The sequence below is a fragment of the Crotalus tigris genome, unplaced genomic scaffold (assembly GCF_016545835.1).
Source record: "Crotalus tigris isolate CLP2741 ecotype Arizona unplaced genomic scaffold, ASM1654583v1 scf7180000024388.1695876, whole genome shotgun sequence".
Classification (NCBI taxonomy): Eukaryota; Metazoa; Chordata; class Lepidosauria; order Squamata; family Viperidae; genus Crotalus; species Crotalus tigris.
The window spans coordinates 1,295,157-1,309,543 of NW_024100558.1; the positions used below are offsets into that span (position 1 = coordinate 1,295,157).

Consider the following 14,387-nt stretch of genomic DNA (forward strand, 5'->3'; position numbering starts at 1 on the left):
TCCCTGTGAATCACTGCTGTCCTATTTGTTTAGTGTTAACTAAATTAATGTTATGTAAAATTATGTCCCAAAAGTTTAAAATTTGACTCTTTTTAGGATTGAGCCTGGCAAATTGGTACGAGAATTATTTCAAGAAATTGGAAAAGCAATAATATTCCTTTTATTAAGGAATCAGTTAAAAAAAGTATGATGTCCTATTTTTTTTTTTAAAGGGCAATTTTATCTACTACTCAAAAAAATGGTTCAACATATTTTTTTTCTTTATGGAATAGATTTTATGATATTTTATAATGTTTGATTTGTATACCCTCCCTTCTTGAAACTACAATAAGTGGAAACAAGATATTTTCATGAACTATAGTTCACAGTTGGCTTACTTCAATCAATCATAGCTATGGTTAAATTCATTTTGTCAGGATTGAGGTGACAGAATAAACTACAGTTAATCTAATAAATAAAGCATTGCTTTCTCTCAGAGAAACTGAGAGAGAGAGAGGTATTTTTATGAGGTTTATTTATGAATAATAAGCAGGTTAATGTTATATCCAAACCAATCCACTCCTCAGAGATTAAAAAAAAAACCCAAAAAGATAAAATCCAGAGTGGAAATTGCCATAGAACTGATGTGGGTTTTTTTTTTTAGTTTTCTCCTAGCAAACTCTTCTCATAGATTATTTAATTACTTAGTTCTTAATGAAAATTGTGATATTATATTTTTTCACAATCCCCACTAGCTCTGAATTTCATAGGCTGATAGGATTTTTAATAGGCTTTAGATTTCAGACTTATATCGACGCCCCTTGATTAGACTTCAAGTTTCATAGCTGAAATAGAGAAGCATTTGTGTGAGTGTGAGTGTGTGTGTGTGTGTGTATGTATGAATTCTGCTAAATTCTATGAAAATGTTGAAGTCTCAAAATATGTAAGAAATCAACTTTGTGACAGAGTTGTAGGAAAAAAATATTCAATTTGGGGGAGGTGCCTACAGTTGACCAGGCCTGCAAAAAATACCACGTAGTGAGATCCTGGAAGAAATTGCCTCCAGAGAAGAGAGAAACTGCATGGTTTTTCTTCTCATTTTCTTTTTCTGAGGGGGAATTTTTGTGTTCTGTTTGTATGTGTATATGTGTATATGTTTTCTGAACAAGCAGATGTTGTTCTGGGGTCCTGGGAATTGGCTCACAACAGAAAGTCATGTGATTAGCTATAATTGGTCTGAGATCATGAAGTACACAAAGAATAATATTGTAAAATGTCCTAGCAACATTCCCATTTAGGAGCAAAAGACACTGTATCCCACTGATGCCAATACTTTCTTTACCTCATTCTTCAAAGCAAGCCCTACTGCCAATTCAAAAGCTTTAACTACATTTGTATAATTCAATCATTTAAAAAGAATTCTACAGCACTTTCTTCTAAGAACTGCATTTGTTTCCAAATTAATTTATTAAAAAAAAAATAAACTCCCAAATACATTTGGCTGAACAACATTAATAGGATCATTAGTTCTACAACTCTTTTTAATTGTATAGAAATAATACATTAGAAGCTAAAGAATTTAATTAAATCAATTAATTTTGTTGCTTTTGTTTTCAAATGGTGTAACTCAAAGATTAGTATTTATCCCCCCTCCCCCCCAAAAAAGTACAAGGATTACATTTTCAAAGCTGCTGCATTGATTTATAGTGGCTTTAATTAATTAATTAATTAATATGTAGCAACACCCTTGTGAATTTAAGCATTATAATGGTTATAAGAAGTTTGTGTGCTCTGATCCAGTTATAAATAGTAGTGGTTAGTAGCAGTCATATCACTAGAAAGTATCGTGAACCTATACAAATGTAATGAGATCCTGGTTATTTATATGAAATATATATGAAATATACTTTCCTATCCCTCTTGAAATTAGAAAAGAATAGGGAAAATTCCCATGAATCACTGAGTTCATATGAAAATTAAAATTCTCACATTCATGAAAATGTACGGTAGACTTGACTCATAATGTGAATAAGAGTAAACAGTCTTTTCTCTGCTTTGCTATGGATAATGTATTTAGGATACTAGCATGAGGAGCACCCAGATTATTTAACAACAAACCCTGACTTGAACTTTTGCTGAAAAGAACAAGACATGTTAGTAATTTTATTTATTTATTTATTTATTTATTTATTAAAATTTATAGACCGCCCCACTCCCACAGGATTCCGGGCGGCTAACAATAAAAACACAATATAAATTAACAAAACAAACAATAGAATAACATTCATCCAGGGGTCAGATTTTATAAACCCCAGGGCTGCCGGAAAAGCCAGGTCTTAAGCAGCTTACGGAAAACCAACAGGGTGGGAGCAGTCTTAATCTCCGGGGGGAGCTGGTTCCAAGATGTGGGTGCCATAACAGAGAAAGCCCTTCCCCGCGGCCCCGCCAAATGGCACTGCTTGGCCGACGGGACCTGAAGGAGGCCCAGACTGTGGGATCTAACCGGACGAAGGGAGCTATGAGGTAGTAGGTGGTCTTGCAAATAGCCTGGCCCTGAGCCATATAGAGCTTTAAAGGTAATAACGAACACCTTGAATTGGACCCGGAGACCAATAGGCAACCAGTGCAGCTCACAGAGGATAGGTGTAACGTGGGTGTACCGAGGAACACCCACTATCACTCGCGCGGCTGCATTCTGGACCAACTATAGTCTCCGAATACTTTTCAAGGGTAGCCCCATGTAGAGCGCATTGCAGTAGTCCAGGCGTGAGGTGACAAGGGCATGAGTGACTGTAAGGAGAGCCTCCCGGTACAGGTAGGGTCGCAACTGGTGCAACAGACGAACTTGTGCAAAGGTCCTCCCAGCCACAGCCGTCAAATGATGTTCCAATTTCAGCTGTGGATCAAGGAGAACACCCAAGTTGCGAACCCACTCTGAAGGGGGTATATTTTCCCCTGCTAGAGTCAACAGTGGACAGTTAACATGATCCTTGGGAGGCAACATCCAAAGCCACTCGGTCTTGTCAGGATTGAGCCTGAGTCTGTTAACCCCCATCCAGACCCGCACGGCTTCAAGGCAACGGCCCATCACATCAGCTGCTTCACTGAGAGAGCTCAGGGAAGAGATATATAGCTGGGTATCATCAGCAAACTGATGAAACCTCACCTCGTGCTGTCTGATGATCTCACCCAGCGGCTTCATGTAAATGTTAAATAGGAGGGGAGAGAGGACCGACCCCTGTGGCACCCCGCATTCAAGGGGCCTCGGGGTTGACCTCTGCCCCCCCACCTTATATCAATTATATTTCAATGGCTTTTTATCATTACTGAATTTCTTTAAATTAAGGACACCAGGAGATAATTTATTTAGAAAGATGTATCTCTGGGAGGAAATCTATTCCCAACCCAAAGTGGAATTATAAAAGATTCACAAAGTAATTCGAAGTACTTTGTACTTTGTATGACAGCAGTGCCAGAGTTCTCTAATACTTGTCATAGCTTTGCTGGAAAAACTCATGCAAAAAATAATTTTTTTTACAAAACAATGTTAATTTATAAACATCTTATATAACTAACTTTATTTATTAGATTTATATCCTATCTTTCATTCAGGGATTTTACACACTGGTTAGTGAAGTTGCTTAGTAAAATATTCAAAATTCTTAATGTGTTAATTTATTTATTTATTTTTGTCATATTTATGTAGTGCATATTAGAGTTGGTGACCCTTTGAGAACTATATACAGCAAAATTTCATTTTAATGTATGCCGATTAGTGTACATTCAAAGTGACAATAAAGTTATTATTATATTCTGTTCTGTCCTATTCTATATACAATTTTCATATAACATACTTTAATTTTAAAAAGATTAAACTGATAGATAAGTTGTCAGAATGGAATAATATGTGGGTACATACAACACTGAGGAAGACAAGATTTATTTTGATCTGCACACCCTATTTATCAAAATCAATCAAGTAGTCAATCCTGGATTAATTTACAATGACAACAACTTTATCTGAATTAAAGTTTCCAGCATACAATATCATAAAGTATTAGAGAAAACTAAATTAGGAGATCTAAACAAAGAAAAGTGGAGTTAGGCTGAAAATCTAATTTGGGTTGACTGGGGTACTTCTAATGGAACTTACCTCTAAATAGCTAAAAATATCCTGAACTATAAATACTTATGGGTAAAAATTTGTTCTGAAAGATACTGACATCAGCACCAAGGACAGCACCATTCCTGCCAAAGAATTAGTTCATTCCTTCCACGAGACAACTTGAAAATAAAATTAGAGGGTAATTGTAAGTTGAAGAACTGAGAAAGGCACATAGAGTTACTTCTGAGCACTTTATTTTATTGTTCCTCACCTACAGGTAGAAATCTTGCCAAACTAAAGCAACTATTTGCTTCACTATTGACATATTCTGGAAATTTCTAAGAAAGAGCCTTCTTAATTCTTCCTCCCCCTTTCCCCTGACCAAACTTTGTTGACTATTTGCTCTCTGGAATACAGCCACTTACTCATATGAATCCAGACTACATTCCACCACAGCAATGCATTTACTAACTACAAATTAAAACATTATCGATGTCTGTCTGTACCTGTAAGAAAATATAAAAGTGAAGGTAAAGGGAGAATATTGGTCATGAATTTGAAGCCTAGATTTCTGTCAGCCCTTCAGGCCAGGTCAATAAACAGACACAGAAAGTATTACATGAATGCTACATTTCTTTTCTAAGGTACAGGAACAGAATCTTGAAAACCTATCCAAGTATGCTTATGTTTATTTTCCATTTTAGACTAGATAAAGTCAATGTGGGATTATTTTCAATTTCTTCTTTCTTCAGTTTCTGGACTATGTAATTTCTTGTTCAAGAATCTATTTAATGACTTCATACCTTTCCCAAGGTTATCTCTAAATTCCTTACAATATCTCCCCATCAGTAACACTTTGCCTCCTACATACAAAGATGAGCCAAGCAAGTTATTTAAGGCATTGGCTGCAGACTTACTCCCTCATCATTCACTTGTAAATGGGTCCAGCAGCTTGCCAAGGTCAATGGACAACTCTGCCAGAGAAGAGTGGGATGGAAAAATTCCTCCTCTCCTCCTGTTGCAACTAACATATAATGTTTAAAAAATTCTTCCACTTCTCTGTGGTGCCTCGTCTCAGAAATTCATCTGTTAGTGTATCAGCAGATCCTTCCCTAAACTAGAAAATCAAAACAAAATCATTTCACCCCATATCTCTGGTTTAATACTGAAAATCAGGTATATATGCATAAACTCAGAAGTTTACTTGCTTTAGCTTGCAAATCTCTCCATTTGTTGTTGCTCTTCTGGACAGAATATCAAAACCGGCCTCAAATCTTTGGATGAAACTTACCTTTCCAGGTTCTAGATAACTGCAGCTTGAGAGGATTCTGGAGGAAGAAACAGTTTATCTGGACCCTTCCAGTTAGGGTTCAGGCCTGGTATGGGTCTGAGATAGCATTGATGTACTCTCGGATGACTTCTGGTAAGAGTAGGATGGGAGTGATGCGTCCATTCTTGTTATATGTTTTCGTAGATTTTCACAGGTATAGGTATGCAGGTCTTGGCATATTCGGGTCTTTTCCCAAGAAAGATTGACAGTATCTTGGCGACGTTTCGATGAGGTCCCACTCGTCATCTTCAGGCTGAGGTCTTCGGCTTCGTGCTTATGCGAGCAAAGTGTGATTGGAGCTGCCGTGTCTCTATATATATTGGTGGGGGTGTGTGGAGTGCTGGCTTAGTTGCTGTAGGTGGGTTGGTTGGCTGTGTTGGAGTTATTGTTTGTAGATTGTTCGGCTGTTTCGTAATATCCTGAGTAGCTGAGGTGCTGGCTGTGTGCCCATTAGTCTTTTGTGTTGTAATGACCTGGGTTGTGTGATGACATCCTGAGATCTAGTGTACTGATATCCTGAGTTCTGTGTTGCACCATCCTGGGTGGTAGGCTGTGTTGTAACATCCTGAGCGTTAGCACTGTAACCTCCTGAGTTCTCTGGTGTGATGTCCAGGGCAGAAGGCTGTGAAGTAACATACCGGGCTTTGGTTTGGCTCTGTGTTCATGGCGTGTGTCCATTTGCTTTGTATGGGGGTCGGAGGGAGGTGCAGCAGCTGGTGATGTCATCATGGTTTAGCTTCTGGATAGTGGTTGCATTTCATCTGAGGGATGGGTTTGGGTCTGATGAGGGTGAATGGTGGTGGCGTACTGTGTTGTTCTGGGTCCAGTGTCAGTTTTCGTGGCTAGAACTCGTTTGTTGACTAGGGCTAATTTCCAGATGTCTGGTAGGCAGGAGGTATCATCACATTTATTCATATTGTGGGGGTGTTTTTCTATTTCGATGGCTTCCATAATTATTCTCTTGTTGTGGTGTTCAGTTTTGGAGATTAGTTTGGTTCCTTCAAAATCAATTTCATGTCCTGTGGCTTTAAGGTGCTGGAAGTTTTTTCTTCTTTTCTGACTGTGATCTTGTGTTCTGCGATGTGTGCATTTATTCTCCTATTAGTTTGTCCAATGTATGTGGCTGGGCAGATTTTGCATGGTATTTCATAGACTCCTTGGTTTTCTAGCTGGATCGTATCTTTTGGGTTTCTTAAGATGTTGGCTATTTTTTGGTCGGTGCCGAAGGCTGTCTTGATATTGTGTTTGTGGAGAATTTTGCTGGTTTTATCTGTGGTGCCTTTCATATAGGGGAGGAGGGCGATGTCTTTGTACTGTTCTATGTCTCAGTTCTTGGGGTGTTTCCCTTTGCATTAGGTTGGTAATGGTATTTCTATTAGGAATCAACTGGTGGAAAAAGCAGTTGTGTGGGTAGTTTCTGGGGCCAGCTATTCAACACACGTTATACCATTGCTACATGAGTTACACTGGCTTCTGGTGTGCTTTCAGATGCTGGTTGTCACCTTTAAAACCCTTCATATTTTAGGACTAGGTTATTTACAGGACTATCTATCCCCAAATGTTTTTACACACTCTTATCAGATCTGGCAGGAAGGGCATGCTCCAAGTACTGTTAACCAGGGAATGGTGGCTGGTGGAGCCCAGAAATGGAGCCTTTTCTTCCATGGCAACAGTCTTTTCGAACATCATTCTCCCTGAGATTAGATTGGCCCAATCCTCTTGGCCTTTTATAAGGCCTTGAAAACTTGGCTTTGGGATCAAGCCTCGGGTCCTTGGAAATGGGTTGAGCATTACAACCTCCATATTCATATGGTTGTATGAATAATAGATTAAATCATACTGGTTGGTAAGTGTTTTCTTAATTTACATTATGTTATGTGCTTTTTTTGTTTCATTGTAAGCTGCCTAGAGTCATGCAAAAATAAGATGGGCAGCTATATAAGCCATGTAAAATAAATAATTTTTAAAAAAAAAGTTGTGGAACCACTCCTGTTTAAGGCAAGCCGCGTGCCCATTGCTCTTTATCATAGCTTTGTGCAAGTTTATTTATTTTTATTTATTTATGAGACTTATATACCGCTTTAAGTGCAAGCACTCTCTAAGTGGTGTACACCAGTAAGCAATGTGTATATATATATATATATATATATATATATATATATATATATATATATATGTCTGTGGTTGGTTGTTCGGGTTTTCTCCCGCGTAAAATTGGAAGTGTCTTGGCGACGTTTCGACGAAGTCCCATTCGTCATCTTCAGGCTGGTGTTTTCAGCTTCCTGCTTTGAGCAGCAATGTGTGGTCTTAGCTGTTTCTTCCTTTTAACTGCCAGTGGGGGTATGAACTGATTGGGTGGGAGCTTGGCTGTGTTCTGATGGGGTGGAGGTGTGTTCTGAATGGTTAGGGGCTTGGCTGTGCTCTGATTGGCTGGGGGAGTGTTCTGTTTGGGTTGTGTCTCAGGTTAGTCTGAGTGCAGAGGGGTTTAAGATTTTGGGGTTAGGGAGTCGTTTGTCAATAAGGGCAGGTTTCCAAATGGCTGGTAGGCGGAGGTATCATCTCGCTTGTTCATGCTGTGTGGGCGTTTTTCTATCTCGATGGCTTCTCTGATTATTCTGTTATTAAAATGTTCACTTTTGGCAATGGTTCTGGTATTTTTAAAGTCAATTTCATGTCCTGTGGCTTTAAGGTGTTGGACCAGGGAAGATGTTGGTTCCTCTTTTTTGACTGAGTTCTTATGTTCTTCAATGCGTGCACTTATTCTTCTGTTGGTTTGTCCGATGTATATGGTGGGACAAGTGGTGCATGGGATTTCGTATACTCCTTGATTTTCTAATTCAATTTTATCTTTGGGGTTTCTAAGGATGGTGGATATTTTTCTGTTTGTGCAGAATGCTGTTTTGATGTTGTGTTTATGAAGGATCTTACTGATTCTGTCTGTGGTGCCTTTTATGTATGGGAGGAGGGCTTTGCCGTTTTCTTGTTCTTTGTCTTGGATTTTGGTGGGGGTTTCTTTTTGGATTAGGTTTGTAATCATTATTTCTATGGAATCCATTGGATGTTAGTACATTGGTGAGAGTGTGTAGTTCGGGTTTTAGGTGTTGTTCGTAGCTAAGCGTTTTGTTCTGGAGATGAGTGTCTTGGCTACAGAGTTGATCTGTGCTGGGTGGTGGTGTGAGAGAGCGTGCAGATAGCGGTTTGTGTGTGTTTTCTTCTGGTAGATGGTGTGTCCTAGGGAGCCATTGGATTTCTTGTAGACTAAGACATCCAGGAAGGGAAGTTGGTTGTTAGCTTCTGTTTCCATGGTGAACTGTATTTTGGGGTGTAGGTGTTGAGGTGTGTGAGGAAGTTGTCCAGTTTTTCTTTCCCATGTGGCCAGATTATGAAGGTGTCGTCTACGTATCTGAGCCAGAGTTTGGGTTTGTGATCCGATTTTTCTAGAGCTTGGGTTTCAAAGTGTTCCATGTAGAGGTTGGCAATGACAGGTGAGAGGGGTGATCCCATGGGTGCTCCTTCTGTTTGTTTGTATTTTTGTCCATTATAGATGAAGTATGTGTTGGATAGGCAGTGGTTGGTCAGATCTAAGATGTGTTTGGGGGGGTTATATTTGTTTTGAATAGCTGTCAAGGCTTCTTTGATAGGCACTTGGGTGAAGAGGGATATGACATCGAAGCTCACTAGTAGGTCGCTGGACTGTAAGCTTTGTTTCTTTATGATCTCTATAAACTGGAATGAGTTTTTTACGTGTGAGGTGATGGATTCTGCATAGGGCTGTAGTTGTTTGGCGAGAAATTGGGCTAGGTTTTGTAGAGGTGAGCCTATGGAGCTGACTATAGGTCTGAGTGGGGTTCCTTCTTTGTGTATCTTGGGGAGACCATAGAGTTGAGGGCATAAAATAAAAAGGACCACAGAAGAATCAGTTTAGATCCTTCATAAACAAACATCAAATACAGCATTCGCAACAAACAGAAAAAACTATCCACCATCATTAGAAACCCAAAGATAAAATTGAATTAGAAAATCAAGGAGTAACGAAATCCCATGCCACCACTTGTCCCACCCATATACATCGGGACAAACCAACAGAGACTAAGTGCACGCATTTGAAGAACATAAGAACTCAGTCAAAAAAAGAAGGGGAGGACCCCACATACTTCACGTCGGTCCAACACCTTAAAGCCACAGGACATTAAATTGACTTTAAAAATACCAGAACCATTGCCAAAAGTGAACATTTTAATAACAGAATAATCAGAGAAGCCATCGAGATAGAAACACGCCCACACAGCATGAACAAGCGAGATGATACCTCCCGCCTACCAGCCATTTGGAAACCTGCCCTTATTGACAAACGACTCCCTAACCCCAAAATCTTAAACCCCTCTGCAACTCAGACTAACCTGAGCACAACCAAACAGAACACTCCCCCAGCCAATCAGAGCACAGCCAAGCCCCTAACCATGCAGAACACACCTCCACAATCAGTTTTCAATTTATGCCCCAAACTCTATGGTCTCCCCAAGATACACAAAGAAGGAACCCCACTCAGACATATAGTCAGCTCCATAGGCTCACCTCTACAAAACCTAGCCAAATTTCTCGCCAAACAACTACAGCCCTATGCAGAATCCATCACCTCACACGTAAAAAAACTCATTCCAGTTTATAGAGATCATAAAGAAACAAAACTTACAGCCCAGCGACCTACTAGTGAGCTTCGATGTCATATCCCTCTTCACCCAAGTGCCTATCAAAGAAGCCTTGACAGCTATTCAAAACAAATATAACCCCCCCAAACACATCTTAGATCTGACCAACCACTGCCTATCCAACACATACTTCATCTAGAACGGACAAAAATACAAACAAACAGAAGGAGCACCCATGGGATCACCCCTCTCACCTGTCATTGCCAACCTCGACATGGAACACTTTGAAACCCAAGCTCTAGAAAAATCGGATCACAAACCCAAACTCTGGCTCAGATACGTAGACGACACCTTCATAATCTGGCCACATGGGAAAAAAAAACTGGACAACTTCCTCACACACCTCAACAGCCTACACCCCAAAATACAGTTCACCATGGAAACAGAAGCTCACAACCAACTTCCCTTCCTGGATGTCTTAGTCTACAAGAAATCCAATGGCTCCCTAGGACACACCATCTACCAGAAGAAAACACACACAAACCGCTATCTGCACGCTCTCTCACACCACCACCCAGCACAGATCAACTCTGTAGCCAAGACACTCATCTCCAGAACAAAACGCTTAGCTGACGAACAACACCTAAAACCCGAACTACACACTCTCACCAATGTACTAACATCCAATGGATTCCATAGAAATAAGATTACAAACCTAATCCAAAAAGAAACCCCCACCAAAATCCAAGACAAAGAACAAGAAAACGGCAAAGCCCTCCTCCCATACATAAAAGGCACCACAGACAGAATCAGTAAGATCCTCCATAAACACAACATCAGAACAGCATTCTGCACAAACAGAAAAATATCCACCATCCTTAGAAACCCCAAAGATAAAATTGAATTAGAAAATCAAGGAGTATACGAAATCCCATGCACCACTTGTCCCACCACATACATCGGACAAACCAACAGAAGAATAAGTGCACGCATTGAAGAACATAAGAACTCAGTCAAAAAAGAGGAACCAACATCTTCCCTGGTCCAACACCTTAAAGCCACAGGACATGAAATTGACTTTAAAAATACCAGAACCATTGCCAAAAGTGAACATTTTAATAACAGAATAATCAGAGAAGCCATCGAGATAGAAAAACGCCCACACAGCATGAACAAGCGAGATGATACCTCCCGCCTACCAGCCATTTGGAAACCTGCCCTTATTGACAAACGACTCCCTAACCCCAAAATCTTAAACCCCTCTGCAACTCAGACTAACCTGAGCACAACCAAACAGAACACTCCCCCAGCCAATCAGAGCACAGCCAAGCCCCTAACCATTCAGAACACACCTCCACCCAATCAGAACACAGCCAAGCTCCCATCCAATCAGTTCATACCCTCACTGGCAGTTAAAAGGAAGAAACAGCTAAAACCACACATTGCTGCTCAAAGCAAGAAGCTAAAAACACCAGCCTGAAGATGACGAATGTGACTTCGTCGAAACGTTGCCAAGACACTTCCAATTTTACGCGGGAGAAAACCCGAACAACCAAAGACCTATATACAAATACCCGCGAAAACCTCAGAAAACATATATATATATATATATATATACATACATTGCTTAGTGGTGTACACCGCTTAGAGAGTGCTTGCACTTAAAGCGGTATATAAGTCTCATAAATAAATAAATGGCAGAGAATGAGGTGGCTGGATGGAGTCACTGAAGCAGTAGGTGTGAGCTTAAATGGACTCCAGAAGATGGTAGAGGACAGGAAGGCCTGGAGAAATGTTGTCCATGGGGTCGCGATGGGTCATACACGACTTCGCAATTAACAACAACAACTTTTATTTGTGTATGAGATAGAAACAGACAATGTGTTTCTCTCTCTGTGTGTGTGTGTGTGTGTGTGTGTGTGTGATGAGCTATTGTATGTGTGTTTGTGTGTATGCCTGTGTGTGTGTGTAAAACAAGTTGCCCAGACTCTAGCATCCTGACTGGGGAATTCTGGGATTGAAACCCACATACCTTAAAGTTGCTAAGGTTAAGAAATACTGTTCTAGAGCAGGGATCCCCAACCTTGGCAACTTTAAAACCTGTGGACTCCAATTCCAGGAGTTGAAGTCCACAGGTCTTAAATTTGCCAAGGTTGGGGATCCCTGCTCTAGAGCATGCCAGTAGACATTACAAAAACTTTACAGAAACACTAGTCTTTTCAGTGTAATATTTTGAGCCTGTGGTGCTTAATTCATCCATTTTCCTTTTAAAAATTTCCTAAGTTCTCCATCATTTATAAGAATATCCATTCACCAGTCATATATTCTAAGAGCATTTAATTAGAAGTTTTATTGAATTTAATAGGATTTACCACTTCATCAACATTGAGGAACATGTTTCCTAACCAAAAATGTATAGATTTTTTCCCCATACATAATTAACACTTCATTTCAAGTAAAATTACTTCTTTTTTTCTTTTTCTTTTTGGTAATTATCCATCATAACAAATATTAACTGGAACTTTGCTATCTGCTGTTTCAAACAAACAGGGAATTTATTTGTTATTTTTAAGAGTTTGGAATTATACTATAGTAGACATAAAGGAACCAATAACTACCTAGAAACCTTAACTCAAAGGACTTAGTGTCGTATCATAGTTAATTTAGCTGATACACTATACACTATCCCAAAATAAGTGATTTTCATTGAAATAAATGCTCAAGAAAAAAGTGACTAATAATACTGTGGCAATGTAAATATTTAAAAATAATTATAATGTCATATGAACAAATACAAGTGCAAAGGGACTAATAATGCAGGATACCACCAGGCAAATGTCATACATTTGCAATTATATACATAGGGATTCCTGGTAAGGGAATTGTTCCATTTTCTCTCCATGACCTTTGAGGGTAGAGAATCATATCCTGCCATGGTAAATGTTCTTCTATGAGAAACAGACAATTATATGTAGGGATAGCATAATAGATACCTTCAAGGTTTCTATAGCAGGGATACAAAAGGATCAAGCTTGTTACTTTGTAGGTTGAAATCAATCTCTTCTTAACTTCAACTATGGCTGCTTTACATCCAACACAATGGATTGAAAATCAAAAGAAGTCCAGTTCACAGGCTGAACATTTTTTCCAGAAGAAAGTGTTTTTAACTACCGGGGTGTAGTGGGCCATGGATTTGCACCCTAATATTTGTTTCAAACAATACTGTAGCAACCATATAACTAACCAAACAACCTTGCAAAGTTTCATATGGGCCTCTCCAGAGTCAAATTGCAGCCAAAAATACATATATACATACATCTATAGATAGATAGATATGGAATTGAATGGGGGATGTAGAGTGCAAGAGATCGTTCTTAAAAAAATAGATTGAGCTTCTTCTAATTATAACTTTACTATCTCTTAATATAAGTCATGAGTAAGCTACTAATACTGATTTAGGACTTTTTATTATATAAAATGCTCATGGGATAAATGCTCCAAGAATCAATATTTGCTGCTGGTAAGAAGATAGAGCCATGTTAAATAGATAACGGATAGGGATAGGGATAGGGATAGGGATAGGGATAGGGATAGGGGTAGGGGTAGGGGTAGGGGTAGGGATAGGGATAGGGATAGATAGGGAGTTATATATCTGAAGGATGATGGTAAAAATATAGTTATTAGATTTTTGCCATTATATGCACAATTCACATTTTATATTATAATGCTATGGTATATTAATAATTTGAATCTTCACTATAGTAAATTTAAGAAATAACTGCATTATGTAGACAGAGACCTGCAATTTAATTTGATGTGTTTTAATGTAAACAACTTTTTCACAAACTTGTGACAAAATGAAATACTTATGGCTCTTACAACTAACTTTGCAAATGAAAGAGAAAGAAAAAGTTTGGTGGTACGTTAATGTTATACAATAATGGGTAAGGCAGAGCTGTGTACTGTTACTGTTTAGCATGGCTCTGTCAGCAGAAAGTGCATCCCATAGAGATATCATTAACCATTGTCTCTGAGATTGCTTATTATTTAATTCAGTGAATTGAGACAAACAGGTGTGAAAATTTCTTTCCCAACTCTGCTTGAGAGACCTGGAGTTACTATTAGAAGCAAGCATATTCATTAGGTTGTACAATGTTCTGTGAAATTAATTCCTTATGCCAAGTCATAACAAAAGTGAGAAAGTGCCATTTTTAGAAATGCATCTTTGCTGCCAACAAATATAAATGTGCAACCATTCTTCCTTACATCTGTTCTAGTGGCTGTCAAGAATCTTTGTTGATTTTAGATGAGAGAAACTTACTTG

At 38.9% G+C, this 14,387-nt stretch overlaps 1 long non-coding RNA gene across 1 annotated transcript; it reads right to left on the reverse strand.

The window, feature by feature from the left end:
• Nucleotides 1-9,748: 9,748 nt before the first annotated feature.
• On the reverse strand, nucleotides 9,749-11,486 carry LOC120301652. Its single transcript, XR_005554968.1, has 2 exons — nucleotides 11,416-11,486; nucleotides 9,749-9,887 (listed from the first exon to the last, which is right to left on the reverse strand). It is a non-coding gene; the product is annotated as an uncharacterized LOC120301652 (long non-coding RNA).
• Between the last annotated feature and the right edge of the window lie 2,901 nt (nucleotides 11,487-14,387).